The sequence below is a fragment of the Triturus cristatus genome, chromosome 2_1 (assembly GCF_964204655.1).
Source record: "Triturus cristatus chromosome 2_1, aTriCri1.1, whole genome shotgun sequence".
In the NCBI taxonomy this organism is placed as follows: Eukaryota; Metazoa; Chordata; class Amphibia; order Caudata; family Salamandridae; genus Triturus; species Triturus cristatus.
In genome coordinates this window covers 222,097,005-222,111,175 of record NC_140581.1, presented here as the reverse complement: position 1 = coordinate 222,111,175, position 14,171 = coordinate 222,097,005, and the positions used below count along the sequence as shown (strand labels likewise).

The 14,171-nt window shown below is 42.8% G+C and overlaps 1 long non-coding RNA gene across 2 annotated transcripts in view; it reads left to right on the top strand.

Moving 5' to 3' along the window:
- Window positions 1-14,171, top strand: part of LOC146863993 (uncharacterized) — a 461,517-nt gene that overhangs the window by 411,982 nt on the left and 35,364 nt on the right. The window lies entirely within an intron of this gene.

The following is a 14,171-nucleotide window of genomic DNA, read 5'->3' as shown; positions in this document are numbered from 1 at the left end:
AACTCAAAATGCGGGCAGCAGCAGCAATAAATCAATGTCCAGCCAAATACTCAGTTATGAAAAAATAGAAGTATGTTATTTCTACTGCTAGCCACGCAAAGGAAAAATAAGATTTTCACAATCAATAACAGATTTCCCCTTGTCGTCAGGGCTCTAGTGTTTCAATAACAATACCTTGTCCTACTTCTTCCTCGCATTAGCAGAAGTGGTTATTCCCCTTTTACTGTTGGTGACCTCCAGGGAATGCCCTACTAGCAGTGCGTGTTACAAGAGTCCACTTTGGCTCTTAAATTGAATTCACAAGAGTCCTAGCACAACAGCTATCTCAGAAGCGAGTTCCCCGGGGGCTGAACAACCCAAAACAAGTCTTAACCACTCCAGTAAGTGTGCAGAATCCTGGAGCATGCCAGGTCCATTGGCGATTGAAGCAGCTCAGGTCCTGATCAGGCAAGTCATCTGCATGTGGACTCAGCAGCTGCATTTGGCAGGCTCTCTCTCTCCCTCACGTTCTCACTCCATCAGTGGTTGAAGGTTTCCTGCACCCCTTCTGCAGCTTAAGAGTTTCCACGCTCCCGATGGAAAGGTATGATGCCAACACTCTGGTTCACAATCCCGAACCTGGGTGGCGATGCTCCTATGGTGTCCTCACTTGCTGGACCAGTCGCAGTCCTTGTTGAACATATTCAATTCAGTCTCACTGATGCTCCTCAGTTTACTCTTATTCATGGAATGCCATGACTTACTCTTCATGAGCCATCTGTAAACTGGGCCATGCGCTCCATAAACTTAAACTCTAGTTATTGCATCCAACACTGCCATTCTGGGGGTTTCAATCAGATATCTCAAGAGAAAGGGCCTGTGAAACATCTTACGTACGGCTGTGTGAACACACCGATAGGCTGTGTAACTACTTTACCTGAATGTTATGCTACCTATAAAAAGTTTTTTGACAAAGAAAAAGCCAGCGAATTTCCACCACACTGACACTATGACTGCTGTATAGATTTAGTACCTGGGGCCTCTATCCCATGCCGTCGAATTAATGCCTTGAGAGAACCTGAAACTCTGCATTTAAACCAAAACATAGAAGAAAATTTAGCTTCCTGGTTTATTCTTCCTTCTAAGTCTCCATCACCTTCCCCACTCTTTTTTGTTCCTCACAAAGAGAGGGATGGGGGAATTACAGATGTGTATTGATTATCGGGCTATTAACAAGCTAACCATCAAAAATCGATACTCTCTACCATTGATACTGGTTCTATTAGACCAGATCAAAAGGGAAGTAATATTCACTAACCTGGATCTCTGGGGCACATACCAACTAGTCAGAGTCTGACAGGGCAATGAGAAGAAGACTGGATTCAGGACCAGGTTTCGACTCTATGAGTATCAGGTCATCTCCTTTGGACTCTAAAATGCCACAGCAACCTTTCGGGTGATTTGTTGTGGGTTTACCTAGATGTGTTCTTCATCGTCTATTTAGACGACATACATTTTTCTTCAGACATACCATAAGATCACATCGAATATGTTAAGGTGGTCCTAGCACTGTTACATCAATATCACCTTTTTGCAAAACACAAGAAGTGTCAGTTTCATGTCCCCAAAATAGATTTTTTAGGGTATGTCATTAGTCCTAAAGGAATTCAAATGGATGGCAGTAAATTCAAAGCAATCCTGCAATGGCCTGTACCCACTAGTGTGAAGAGTTTCAGAGCTTTTGGATTTGCTAATTATTACAGGCGATTTATCAAAGATTTTTCTTCAGTGGTTCATCCGCTAACCAGGTTACTCTGCAAGGAAGTTCCGTTTATATGGCTCCCAGAAATTGACCAGGCCTTTGCAGATCTTAAAAGGAGATTTGTGCATGGACCAATTTTACATCACCCAGACGTAACTTTGCATTTAATTCTTGAAGCGGATGTTTTCAATCAGGCCTTAGGTGCAGTAAAAATGCAAACAAGCCCAGAAACCGTTCAGATATAGCCTGTGCCATACTATACACGGACGTTAACATCTTGTAAAATGAACTACAGCATCTCTTAGAAGAAATTATTGGCTATAAAAAGATTGTTTGAAGAATGGCACCTTTATTTAATTGGAGTTAGGCACACAGTTGGTCCTTATTCTTCTCTGACTTCGACTTCACATTATCCTATTGACCAGGAACCCAAAATGGTAGCACGCATGCTTTATCATGAGCCTATTGCATTAGACAAGAGCCCAGAGAGTGATCCCCTTTCATTTCACAAGATCAAACTTCAAGGACGGTATCAGTGAGCCAGGGAGTCAATACAATTTACCAAAGATTTTCTGAGAGTACTCAAGGCTCGAGTGAAAGATACTCAAAACAATGAAATGGCTAAACAAAGGCTTAAACTGATATGAAATGGAAGGGCTGTTATGTTAGAATCATACGTGTTACATACCATTCCAAAACTTCCAAAATCAAATCATACAATGGGCTTGGACACAGACTTAGCAGGACATATAGGGTAGTGAAAATCCATTTCCCTCATTCCCTGTTACTTAACTGTAAGAAAATGCTGTAGAACAGTACGTTGCTACCTGCTCCATCTGTGAACAGATAAAATCCAGCCATCTAAAACCAGCAGGCATTTTATGTCCTATTCCTATGCTAGCATCACCATGGCACATGATTTCCTTGGACTTTGTGGTGGAGCTACCTTGCAGCCAAGGGCACACAGTGACACTCTTTATAGTAGACCGTTTAACCAAAGTGGGACACATTATTACATTACCAGAGCTTCCTAATGCTCTAGATTTTGCACAAAAGTTCACCCAAAGCACTATTGAGTTACGTGGAATCCCCAGAGTAATAATTTCAGACCACTGCTCCCAGTTCACTTCTCAGTTCTGGAAACAGAATGTAAACTTTTAAACATCGATGCGCATCTATCCACTAGTAACCACCCGGTGACAGACTGCATGACTGAGTGCCTAAATCAAATCTAGATCAGTATCTGTGAAGCATACAACTACAATATGGAAATGATTGGTTGCAATATCTGTGGATGGCTGGATTTGTGTACAATAACACCAAACATTTCACATTGGACTGTTCACCTTTTTATTTTCTAATGAGCTTTCTTCTTAATATTTTATCTTTTCACCTACCAAAGAATTCCCAGTTGCCTTCGGCAGAAGACCATCATAAACAACTTCGTACAATTATGCTGGTAGCTAAAAAATGCTTAAAAGAAGACCAAAAACCACAAAGAAATATGCTGATAAATAAATAGTTATTAGAACCTAGATACCAAGTAGGGGGGTCATGTATGATTGGCAACCAAACATCTGACACTTCCTGGAAACCGCTAAATGAAACGACGGTATGTGGGGGATTTACTTTTATAAAAATACTCAATCCAGCCACTGTAAATTGGCCCTACCTTCTAGCATGTAAATCCATCCAGTATTCCACATATCTCTTCTGAAGGCTTGTCATCTCCACATTAGGATCCTTACTTCACCCACTCCAGTGACAATCAAAGGGGAAGTAGAATACAAAGTAAAACAAATCTTAGATCTGAAAATTAGTTGGGGCACTTAATTTACTTAGTGGATTGGAAGGCTTTTGACCGGAAGAACGGTCATGAGAACCTTTTTCATAACTTCTCCCCTCCCAACTTGCCAAACATTTTGCTTGACGCTCATCACACTAAATCCAAACCTATGCCAAGACGGCGAGTCTTGCGGGGGGGGGGGGGAAGAAGAGAAATTGGAGCACACACATAAGGAGACATATATACCATCACACACCACTTCAAAACTCACATGTAGGTTTAGATGGTAAAAACATTCCAGCAAGCATGTAAGGAAACAAATAATAACTCATTACAGGCCTATTCCACATGAGAGTTGAGTTTGTGAACACATTCAAGAACATACTAGTTATTCCCCACAGGTCATGTGAGATCGATAATCTCGAAGGCCATTTTGTTGTGGTGCCTATGAAATGCCACGCCCAATGCCATACCGTGCTTGGCAATCACGAGTGTGGCAAGACAGCAGGAGCATCCAATAACGCACCGGTATTTTTTGGCTGGAAGATTCCAGCGCATCTTCCTCTTCCTAGTCTTCTCTCAGATGCTGTCTTCTGCCTCAGCCCAGAAACTACCTGAAGGGACAAAAACAAAAGACAATACAGCTAAGCACATGATAATTGTTAGCACATACGCTTGTTAACAAGGCAGTATGCAGAAAAATAAAGACTTGAATGAAAGAGTTTCACCACCAATATAACTAGTTAAGGTGGTGCATATGCCAACCACCCAAAGACTACAAGATAAAGTTTGGCATTGTCCTAAACAGTGCACAAGTGTGTGTCACATGATATTGGGCACACAGGCTGCTTCTATGAAGAGTGGCATTGCAAAAGCAGTGCACTAATTGTAAGCCACATAATACAGGACACTAAAGGAGTAGTAGGAGCAGTGGCATTGTGAAACAATGTGAATGAGTGTTACAAATGGCATGAATGAGAGAGAGGTAACTTAATAATTCTAAGCAAAGTAGAGCTCGACTTTGAAGACAAAAAGTCTCCCACTTACTGTATTCTCCATCTACAGAGAGACCAAAGTCGGGTGAAGAAACCAAGATTCTAGGACAAGTCTGGACTTTTAGAACGTCTGTGATTTTTTTGCCAGGTACCATTTCGTAACACCACTCATGAAACCACCCAATGAAACAATGACACTTATAAACTCCTGTTCTTATGTAACATTGAATTTTCTTTCCACTAGGCACTTCCCAAAGTCACAAGGTCCTTGGAGAATGATTGAACCCCACAGGTCTGACACTCCAGAACAGACAGACATCTCAGAGATCAGACACTATGAGGCAGACTAGAAGCAACCATCCGGTACTGAATCTTTCCCCTCCTTTCCCTGTTATGTGTCCCCTTGGTGCTTTCTGCGTGTGGGTTGTGAGAACGCTTACAGGATTCAGTACCATTGGGCATTGGTGGGCTAAGCATCGTACACTTTGCTCCTGCTGGGTCCGACTGTTTAAGGTTGCAGCTGTTGTCTCATATTTTGAGTTGCTCTGACAATATGCATTTAACTTGCACACACTGCCCAGCACAGAATCCTTTATGTACTCTTCCACTCACAGGCACACATACACCCAGTATGTGCATTTAACATGTACACACCGTACCCTTCATGTATAGAACAGCTTACAGGTACACATATATCCAGCATGTGCATCTAACATGCACATACTGCATCCTTCATGTATTGTACCACTCACAGGTACACATAGAAACAGTACATACCCTTATTCTGCATGCACTGCACAGCACTACATCTTTCAGGTACTGTACCAATCATAGGCACATGCAACATCAGCACATGAATACACCATATATGCTCTTCTCAGTACTGTATTATCCCTGTATTGCATCCTCCCAAGCACGCATACAGCCAGCACAGGTATGCCACTTCTGCACTGAGCAGCACTTCTCATTAACCTGATGTAGGACAAGGACGAGTGTGGTAATCCAAGGAAACATCCACACCTGAGTAGAGGTACTGTAAATTTATTTAATCTTACAGAGCTGCCCGCATAGATGTTACACAGCCTCCATGTCTCCTCAGCGTCTCCTAACCGACATCGAACTCGCACTCCCGGAACCCCTCGGAACACTCTACATTCCTAACAGTTCTAGTTCTGGCCAAACTATAACAAATTGAGAACAATAGTAAGGAACACTATATTTACTCTTCCCCTTGAACACAACAAAAGCTATAACTAAACCAAACCTCCCCTCAGCAGAAAACACAATACAATATACCACAAAAACTAAAAACACAAAAAATTTAACAATAGCCATTCCTTACACCAAAGTTGTGAGTTATAAACCCACCTAACAAAAGATGGCACGAAACATACAAAAAATTTGCAAATCTGCAATACATAACTAACAGACCATGAACCAAAGATTATTGTCTGAACCTCAAGGAATCCGTATTGGACAGTTGTTTTTGCACACATCAGGTACGATTGCATCATTCTCTAATTTACTTCCCTACAACCTCCTCCTAATTCTCAGAACGCAAACCTTGAGAGGCTTTGTCCACCTTTGCTGCATTCCACCAATTGGTACCAGAAACTCTCACTGCACTCACACAAACCTTATCAACCACAAACGGCCCATCAAACTTTTTATCACCTTTTTTTATGTAACCACCTTTTTTGATAAACACTTCATCACCAACATTTACCTTGACAGATTTGACTTGATTACAGTTGTCAAAATTCTCTTTCTGCCTTACCTGGGCTTCACTCACCTCATCCTTGCCTTTGAGTACCAAACACCCCCATCAACACCGAACTTTACCTACTTGCTACTTGGGCACAGGTTGGTAGCAGGCTTCCAGCCCCTCAACAATTCAAAAGGGGAAACTTAGGTGCTGGAATGTGGAGAAGTCCGGTAAAACCACAACATGGACCTATCAGCATTAACCATGACATACCTGTTGTTAACTGCCCACTGAACACATTGAACTAGGACACGGTGCATGTGCTCTACCTGACCATTAGTTTTGGGATGATATAGAAATGTCCTCAAATGCTTGACACCACCAGCTCGAAGAAACCTCTCAACGTCTTCATTGACAAACTGGACCCCATTGTACGAAATCACAAACCCAGGATACCCTTTCCTAAGAAAAACGTCCCTAACAAAATCAAATCGATAACTGCACAAGCATCTGGTTCAGTTACAAACTTGATCTCTGGCCACTTTGAGTACAACTAAATATAACAAGATTAGGGAGTGTAGAGGTAGGGCCTACGTAGGCGCTAAGGTGGATACGTCCTCCACTTTAGTATCAGTTATAAACAAAAGGATCCACCTTGAAAAGAAGGTACTGGGGAAACTGAAAAAAAGGGGGGATAATGGTAAGTGAGTGTCCCTAAATGTGTTAGGGCACACTCAGTGTTGTTTAAATACCCCTCACACACCAAGAATGGCCCATGGTGTCATGCTTCATCATAGGGGTCTTCCCGTCCCGCTGCGGGACGGGGCGTGCTGCGACCTACGACTACGTGGGAGCACTTTTGATGAAGTACTATGTGTGGTGTAAAGGGAGGGTCTATTGTAGTTGTGAATATATGTGTGTTAAAAAGCAACTGGCCCAAGGAGACTGAAAAAAACTTTAATTAGTCCCAAGAGGGCTGGAGCTATTAAAAACAAAAGTGCGGAGTTTGCCTACGTAATGTGTGGTTACTCCTTGTGGGTCAACATGTTTCGATGCGGAGCATCTTCATCAGGACAGGACAAAAAGATCCCTCCCAAATAGGAGCGTGTGCTTAGTAATATACAAAAGTGAAACAGATGCAATAAATGGTGCACGTATATACAATACCTAATCGTATGTATGTGAATCTGCAAAACAAGGAAAAAAAGGAATACTGAATAAAGTTCCTTAGTAGGAGATCGTAGTACCTGTAAATATAGAAAAACATAAAAACTACGCAATGTGACTTAGATTGCGTGCTTCAGCTGTAATATTAGCGTTATCTGGAAGGGGTGCAGTGACCTGTAAAAGGAAGGACAGTACAAGACACTACAGAACAAAAAACACACACTCTATGCCTAATCGTGAAAAGTTAATGGTATTCCAAGTGAGAAAGTGGTTGAAAAACGAAAGACATACTTATATGTAAATGAGGATACTGCCTCATGAACCTAGAACGGGTAGGATCGTAATGGAGCCTCAATTCTAATGGAGAGAGAAAATGAAACAAGGGGTCACGTTGTTACCTCTGTTGACAGAAGTGCCGGGCGAAGTCTGCAAACCGGAGCTGTCTGCAAACCGGAGCTATGGCTCCGTACTTACGTGCCCTGGCTGAAAATCTCAGCTACGAGTCTGTCCCTCCCGCGGTTCCGCTGTGTAATGGAACCAGGGCGGGAGGAGTGTTTATAACGCTCGTGATTAGCTCGGAAAAAGGTTTCAGCTGGTGGCGGCGCGGTGTATAGAAGTGCTTCCGGGTCAGGGTTGAAAAGAAGACTAGACTGCGTGCATTGGATACGGAAGTGAGTAAACAACTCCTCGTAGAATATTAATAGAGAGGAGATGTCGGCAGGGACAATGTAAATGTACCCGCGTGCAAACGCTATATCTAAGAAAAAAGAAGAAAGAAATTCTTAATAACGGTGTTCATTGCAGGATAACGCTGAGCTCATAATTATAAACAGAATATTCATCTTAAGTTGTTACATAATTAATGAAGGATACATATGGCCCGCTGCTGATCCGGTGGATCAAATGAAGGTGATTTCAAGAGGTAACACACCACGGGGGAATTAAGGGGAGGTGTGCTGGTGAGCCGGATGCTTCTTTAATATTAAAGGTGCGAAGGCAACATAAATACTGAGCTCATAGTCGGTGTAGGAAGATGTTTACACTGAGCTAGTAATTAAAATATTACTGCGCATGGCCTGTTACTGACACTGATCGCTAGTTAGAGAAATAAGTCTATGAAGTTATTGATTGCACCAAAGAGGCAAGTATACCTGCGCCGTAATGGGGGAAAAGTCCAAAACAATGGGGTTTTGGGACACAATCCGGTTTTTCACACCTACACGTTGCTGATAGGTACAATAGAAAAATACCTCCATATTATATCAATTGTGCCCAAGGTATATCGTCATTCAGGCCCTTTATATGAGTGCCTAGACGGAACACCCAACGTTGTTCTTTTTCAAAGAGTCCACGATCATTGTTGAGTTGTACAATGATAGTCCACTTGATTTCATCCACACCATGGTTCATGTTCAAAAAATGGGTGGCCATTCTGGTTGTGCCCTTCTTGCAGCGGATATTACTCCCTGTACGCTGTCAAAATAGATAAATATAACCTCAAATTCACCCACACTGTCTCTAACAACAACCTGGTGTTCCTTGACCTCAACATATATGCTGAAGAAGGAAAGCTAAAATCCAGAACACATTTCAAACCGACGGCAAAGAATTGCCTGTTACTCTATGATAGTTTCCATCCACGGCATCTGCGGGATAATCTCCCTTACGGACAATGTCTCCGTTTACGACGGAATTGTTCAGAGCTAACGGATTTCAAAACACAAGCCAAAGATCTGGAAAGGAGGCTTCTAGATCGCAACTATCCAGAACGGATAGTCAAAAGAGGACTCAAGCGTGCCAGAAATAACAATAGAGAAGCTCTTCTGGAGAACCGGACACCGAAAGAACAGGAAACCAGACCAATTTGCGTAACCACCTTTAATACCCATTCTAACCAAGTGTCTAAAATTATCGATAAGAACTGGAAGATTATAAACTGTGGAGGTCTTGACCTCCCAAAACCAATGTTCTCCCACAAACGCGGCCGCAACTTAAGGGATATCTTGGTTCACACCAGACCACGTCTTCTTCCAACACATCAAAATACGTGTAGCCTGTTGCCACCCATCAGAGGGCATCACCCATGTGGCACATGCAGTACGTGCTCTCTCACAAAAAAGAGTACCCAGCTCATTTTTTCAAATGGTACGTCATGGGAACAACGCAAGTTCACGAACTGCAACAGCAAGAACGTGATATATCTCATCACCTGCCCATGCGGTATGGAATATGTTGGCATGACCACGAGACAAATAAAGGTACGAATTGGAGAACACAAGAGTAATATCCGCTGCAAGAAGGGCACAACCAGAATGGCCACCCATTTTTTGAACATGAACCATGGTGTGGATGAAATCAAGTGGACTATCATTGAACAACTCAACAATGATCGTGGACTCTTTGAAAAAGAACAACGTTGGGTGTTCCGTCTAGGCACTCATATAAAGGGCCTGAATGACGATATACCTTGGGCACAATTGATATAATATGGAGGTATTTTTCTATTGTACCTATCAGCAACGTGTAGGTGTGAAAAACCGGATTGTGTCCCAAAACCCCATTGTTTTGGACTTTTCCCCCATTACGGCGCAGGTATACTTGCCTCTTTGGTGCAATCAATAACTTCATAGACTTATTTCTCTAACTAGCGATCAGTGTCAGTAACAGGCCATGCGCAGTAATATTTTAATTACTAGCTCAGTGTAAACATCTTCCTACACCGACTATGAGCTCAGTATTTATGTTGCCTTCGCACCTTTAATATTAAAGAAGCATCCGGCTCACCAGCACACCTCCCCTTAATTCCCCCGTGGTGTGTTACCTCTTGAAATCACCTTCATTTGATCCACCGGATCAGCAGCGGGCCATATGTATCCTTCATTAATTATGTAACAACTTAAGATGAATATTCTGTTTATAATTATGAGCTCAGCGTTATCCTGCAATGAACACCGTTATTAAGAATTTCTTTCTTCTTTTTTCTTAGATATAGCGTTTGCACGCGGGTACATTTACATTGTCCCTGCCGACATCTCCTCTCTATTAATATTCTACGAGGAGTTGTTTACTCACTTCCGTATCCAATGCACGCAGTCTAGTCTTCTTTTCAACCCTGACCCGGAAGCACTTCTATACACCGCGCCGCCACCAGCTGAAACCTTTTTCCGAGCTAATCACGAGCGTTATAAACACTCCTCCCGCCCTGGTTCCATTACACAGCGGAACCGCGGGAGGGACAGACTCGTAGCTGAGATTTTCAGCCAGGGCACGTAAGTACGGAGCCATAGCTCCGGTTTGCAGACAGCTCCGGTTTGCAGACTTCGCCCGGCACTTCTGTCAACAGAGGTAACAACGTGACCCCTTGTTTCATTTTCTCTCTCCATTAGAATTGAGGCTCCATTACGATCCTACCCGTTCTAGGTTCATGAGGCAGTATCCTCATTTACATATAAGTATGTCTTTCGTTTTTCAACCACTTTCTCACTTGGAATACCATTAACTTTTCACGATTAGGCATAGAGTGTGTGTTTTTTGTTCTGTAGTGTCTTGTACTGTCCTTCCTTTTACAGGTCACTGCACCCCTTCCAGATAACGCTAATATTACAGCTGAAGCACGCAATCTAAGTCACATTGCGTAGTTTTTATGTTTTTCTATATTTACAGGTACTACGATCTCCTACTAAGGAACTTTATTCAGTATTCCTTTTTTTCCTTGTTTTGCAGATTCACATACATACGATTAGGTATTGTATATACGTGCACCATTTATTGCATCTGTTTCACTTTTGTATATTACTAAGCACACGCTCCTATTTGGGAGGGATCTTTTTGTCCTGTCCTGATGAAGATGCTCCGCATCGAAACATGTTGACCCACAAGGAGTAACCACACATTACGTAGGCAAACTCCGCACTTTTGTTTTTAATAGCTCCAGCCCTCTTGGGACTAATTAAAGTTTTTTTCAGTCTCCTTGGGCCAGTTGCTTTTTAACACACATATATTCACAACTACAATAGACCCTCCCTTTACACCACACATAGTACTTCATCAAAAGTGCTCCCACGTAGTCGTAGGTCGCAGCACGCCCCGTCCCGCAGCGGGACGGGAAGACCCCTATGATGAAGCATGACACCATGGGCCATTCTTGGTGTGTGAGGGGTATTTAAACAACACTGAGTGTGCCCTAACACATTTAGGGACACTCACTTACCATTATCCCCCCTTTTTTTCAGTTTCCCCAGTACCTTCTTTTCAAGGTGGATCCTTTCACTTTGAGTACAAATCAACTGCCAACACTGCAAAGCGATACTGTCTTTTTTTTTTTTTTTTTTACTCATCTCATCTGACCTCCGCAGCTATGGCACCCGTTCGGTCCGAACCTTCTTATGCCAATAGCTTGGTGAATCCGCTCTCAGCTGGGTTCTTAACGAGGAGTGAACCCATAACACACCATTTGAGCTGACCAGAGGTTTTTAATCATTGGGTCATTGTCCTCTCACTGTACTCAACCCGAAGATCCGTTATCCAGAAGATCCAGAATATCCCAGAACCGTCCCTTCTCTACGCATTCCCTGTGAGCATTTACTCTTTGGTCCAATGCTCTAAAATATCTAACAGAGCTCCACCAAACAGACCAAGTAGGGGGAGCCTTCTGGCGCCACAACTTACAAATCTCCCTCCTAGCCAGCAGAATCAAATAAAAAAACAACCTTTCTTTAGGCCCTATCGGGGCCGACACTCCCCGCAGAGCTGGAGTAAGACCAAATAATATAAGAGGTGGACTTACCTCAATATTTACAACCGAAGGCTCCGGAGATAGTCTTACCCACATCTACCCAAAATTCTTGTATCCCGGAGCAAGATGCGAATATATGGATGTCATCCGCATTCCGATGGCCACATCTTGTACAACTGGCTTCTCCGCCGCCCTTTATCTTGGAAAGCTTGAGAGGGGACCAGTAGATTCTATGGAGTGTAAAAAGGTGGTTTTTCCTGAGTGCGGCAGATTTAATCAAGGGGTAAAGAATGTCTAAAGATACTTGCCATAAAGTTTCCAGATCTTCATTCGGCAAGTCACTCTCCCAGATTCTATAAGGTTGGTTCATCTTCTTCTCTGTGGCTGCCAGGAGATGGTTATACCATCGTGCCACCTCTTTTTTCCTTGGAGTTAGGTCCTGTAGCTCATATTCCATGTTGTCATCATGCACGATTGGCCAGGATTGACAGTTACACCAAGAAGAAAGCTGGTAAAACTTGAACCTGGAAAGAGTGCCATTGGTGATGTAATTCCAATATTCCCAGGGGTGGCATTTATCGCCCAGTACCTGACCTCTCCAGAGTACAACACATGCCTCTTTTAATGGACGGGCGAGGGAATCCATAAGACACTCAGGTGTGCCAGGAGAGTCCCAGACCGGCGTCCAATCGCTATAATACGATAGTCCCAAGCAGTTTCGACAGTCTGACCAAAGCCTAGCCGGCAAACGCAGAGTCTTTAAGTGAATTTTTTTTAAAAATTTTGGAGAGCGGAATTTATACATAAAACCTGACTCCTCTTCCCCTACTAGCATAGCTTTAAACATACGACCTGTCAATGAACTGTCGGGAGAGAGCAGTAGCATTCTACAGTTCTTTAATTGGTAAGCCCAGCAATACAACTGGAAATCTGGAAGGGCCACCCCCCCTCGCTGAAGCTTGCGCCTGAGTTTTTTCCAAGATAGCCGGATCGCTTTATTGACCCAAATAAAGGGAGAAATCTTGCTCTGGATTTTGAGGATATCTGGTTTAAGAAACTCCAATGGGATGTTATTAAAAAGATACATATACTTGGGGAGTACACACATCTTGATTAGGTTAACTCGCATACAACGATAGTGGGATACTTTGCCATCTTTTAAGTAAGATATCAACTTCCTTTGAAACTCTATCTAGGTTGGTCTTGGGGATTTTGGCGAGGTCTTGAGTAATTATGACTCCTAAGTATCTAAGTTCTTTAGCGAAAATCCCCATCGGGTCATTGATGTTCCAGGCCATAATCTCAGTTTTCTCATTATTTATCTCATAACCTGACAGATTTCCAAAGGTTTGGGCTTCTACCTCAAGCTCTGGGAGTGTAATGCTAACATTAGATGATAGGAGGATCAAGTCATCAGCATACAATGCTAACTTTCGTGTGTACCCATTAATCTCAAAGGGAACGATCTTCTTGTTTAGTCTAATACTCTGGGCTAGTGGTTCTATATAGAGATCAAATAAAATAGGGGAAGGGGACAGCCCTGCCTGGTTCCCCGCCCGATCTTAACTACAGGGGAAAGGGTTCCATTGATCAGAATCTGAGCCCGTGGGGATTTATATATTCCTTTCAGCACTAGCCTAAAACTATCAGGGAAGCCAAAGACCTTCAAAACCCTATCTAAAAATAACCAATTCACCCGGTCGAAGGCCTTGGCTGCATCAACCGTGATGATTGAAAGGGGAAGGCCCAATGTCGAAGCAAGGTCAATGGACCCTAATAAGATCTGTGGTAAATCTGACATCTGGCGGCCAGGCAGGAAGCCCTTTTGGTCCTGATGAATTATCGACCCAACAACTTTACTGAGCTGAGCATTTAAAACCCCAGCAAAAACTTTATAGTCCACATTAAGCAACGAAATTGGTCGATATGACCGTCCTGTTTCCTCAAATACATTTTTTGGCCTTAGGATTCTGTGTACTTTACCACTGCTAACCAGTGCTAAAGTGCTTGTGATCACTCCTCTTAGTATGGAAAAATTGGCT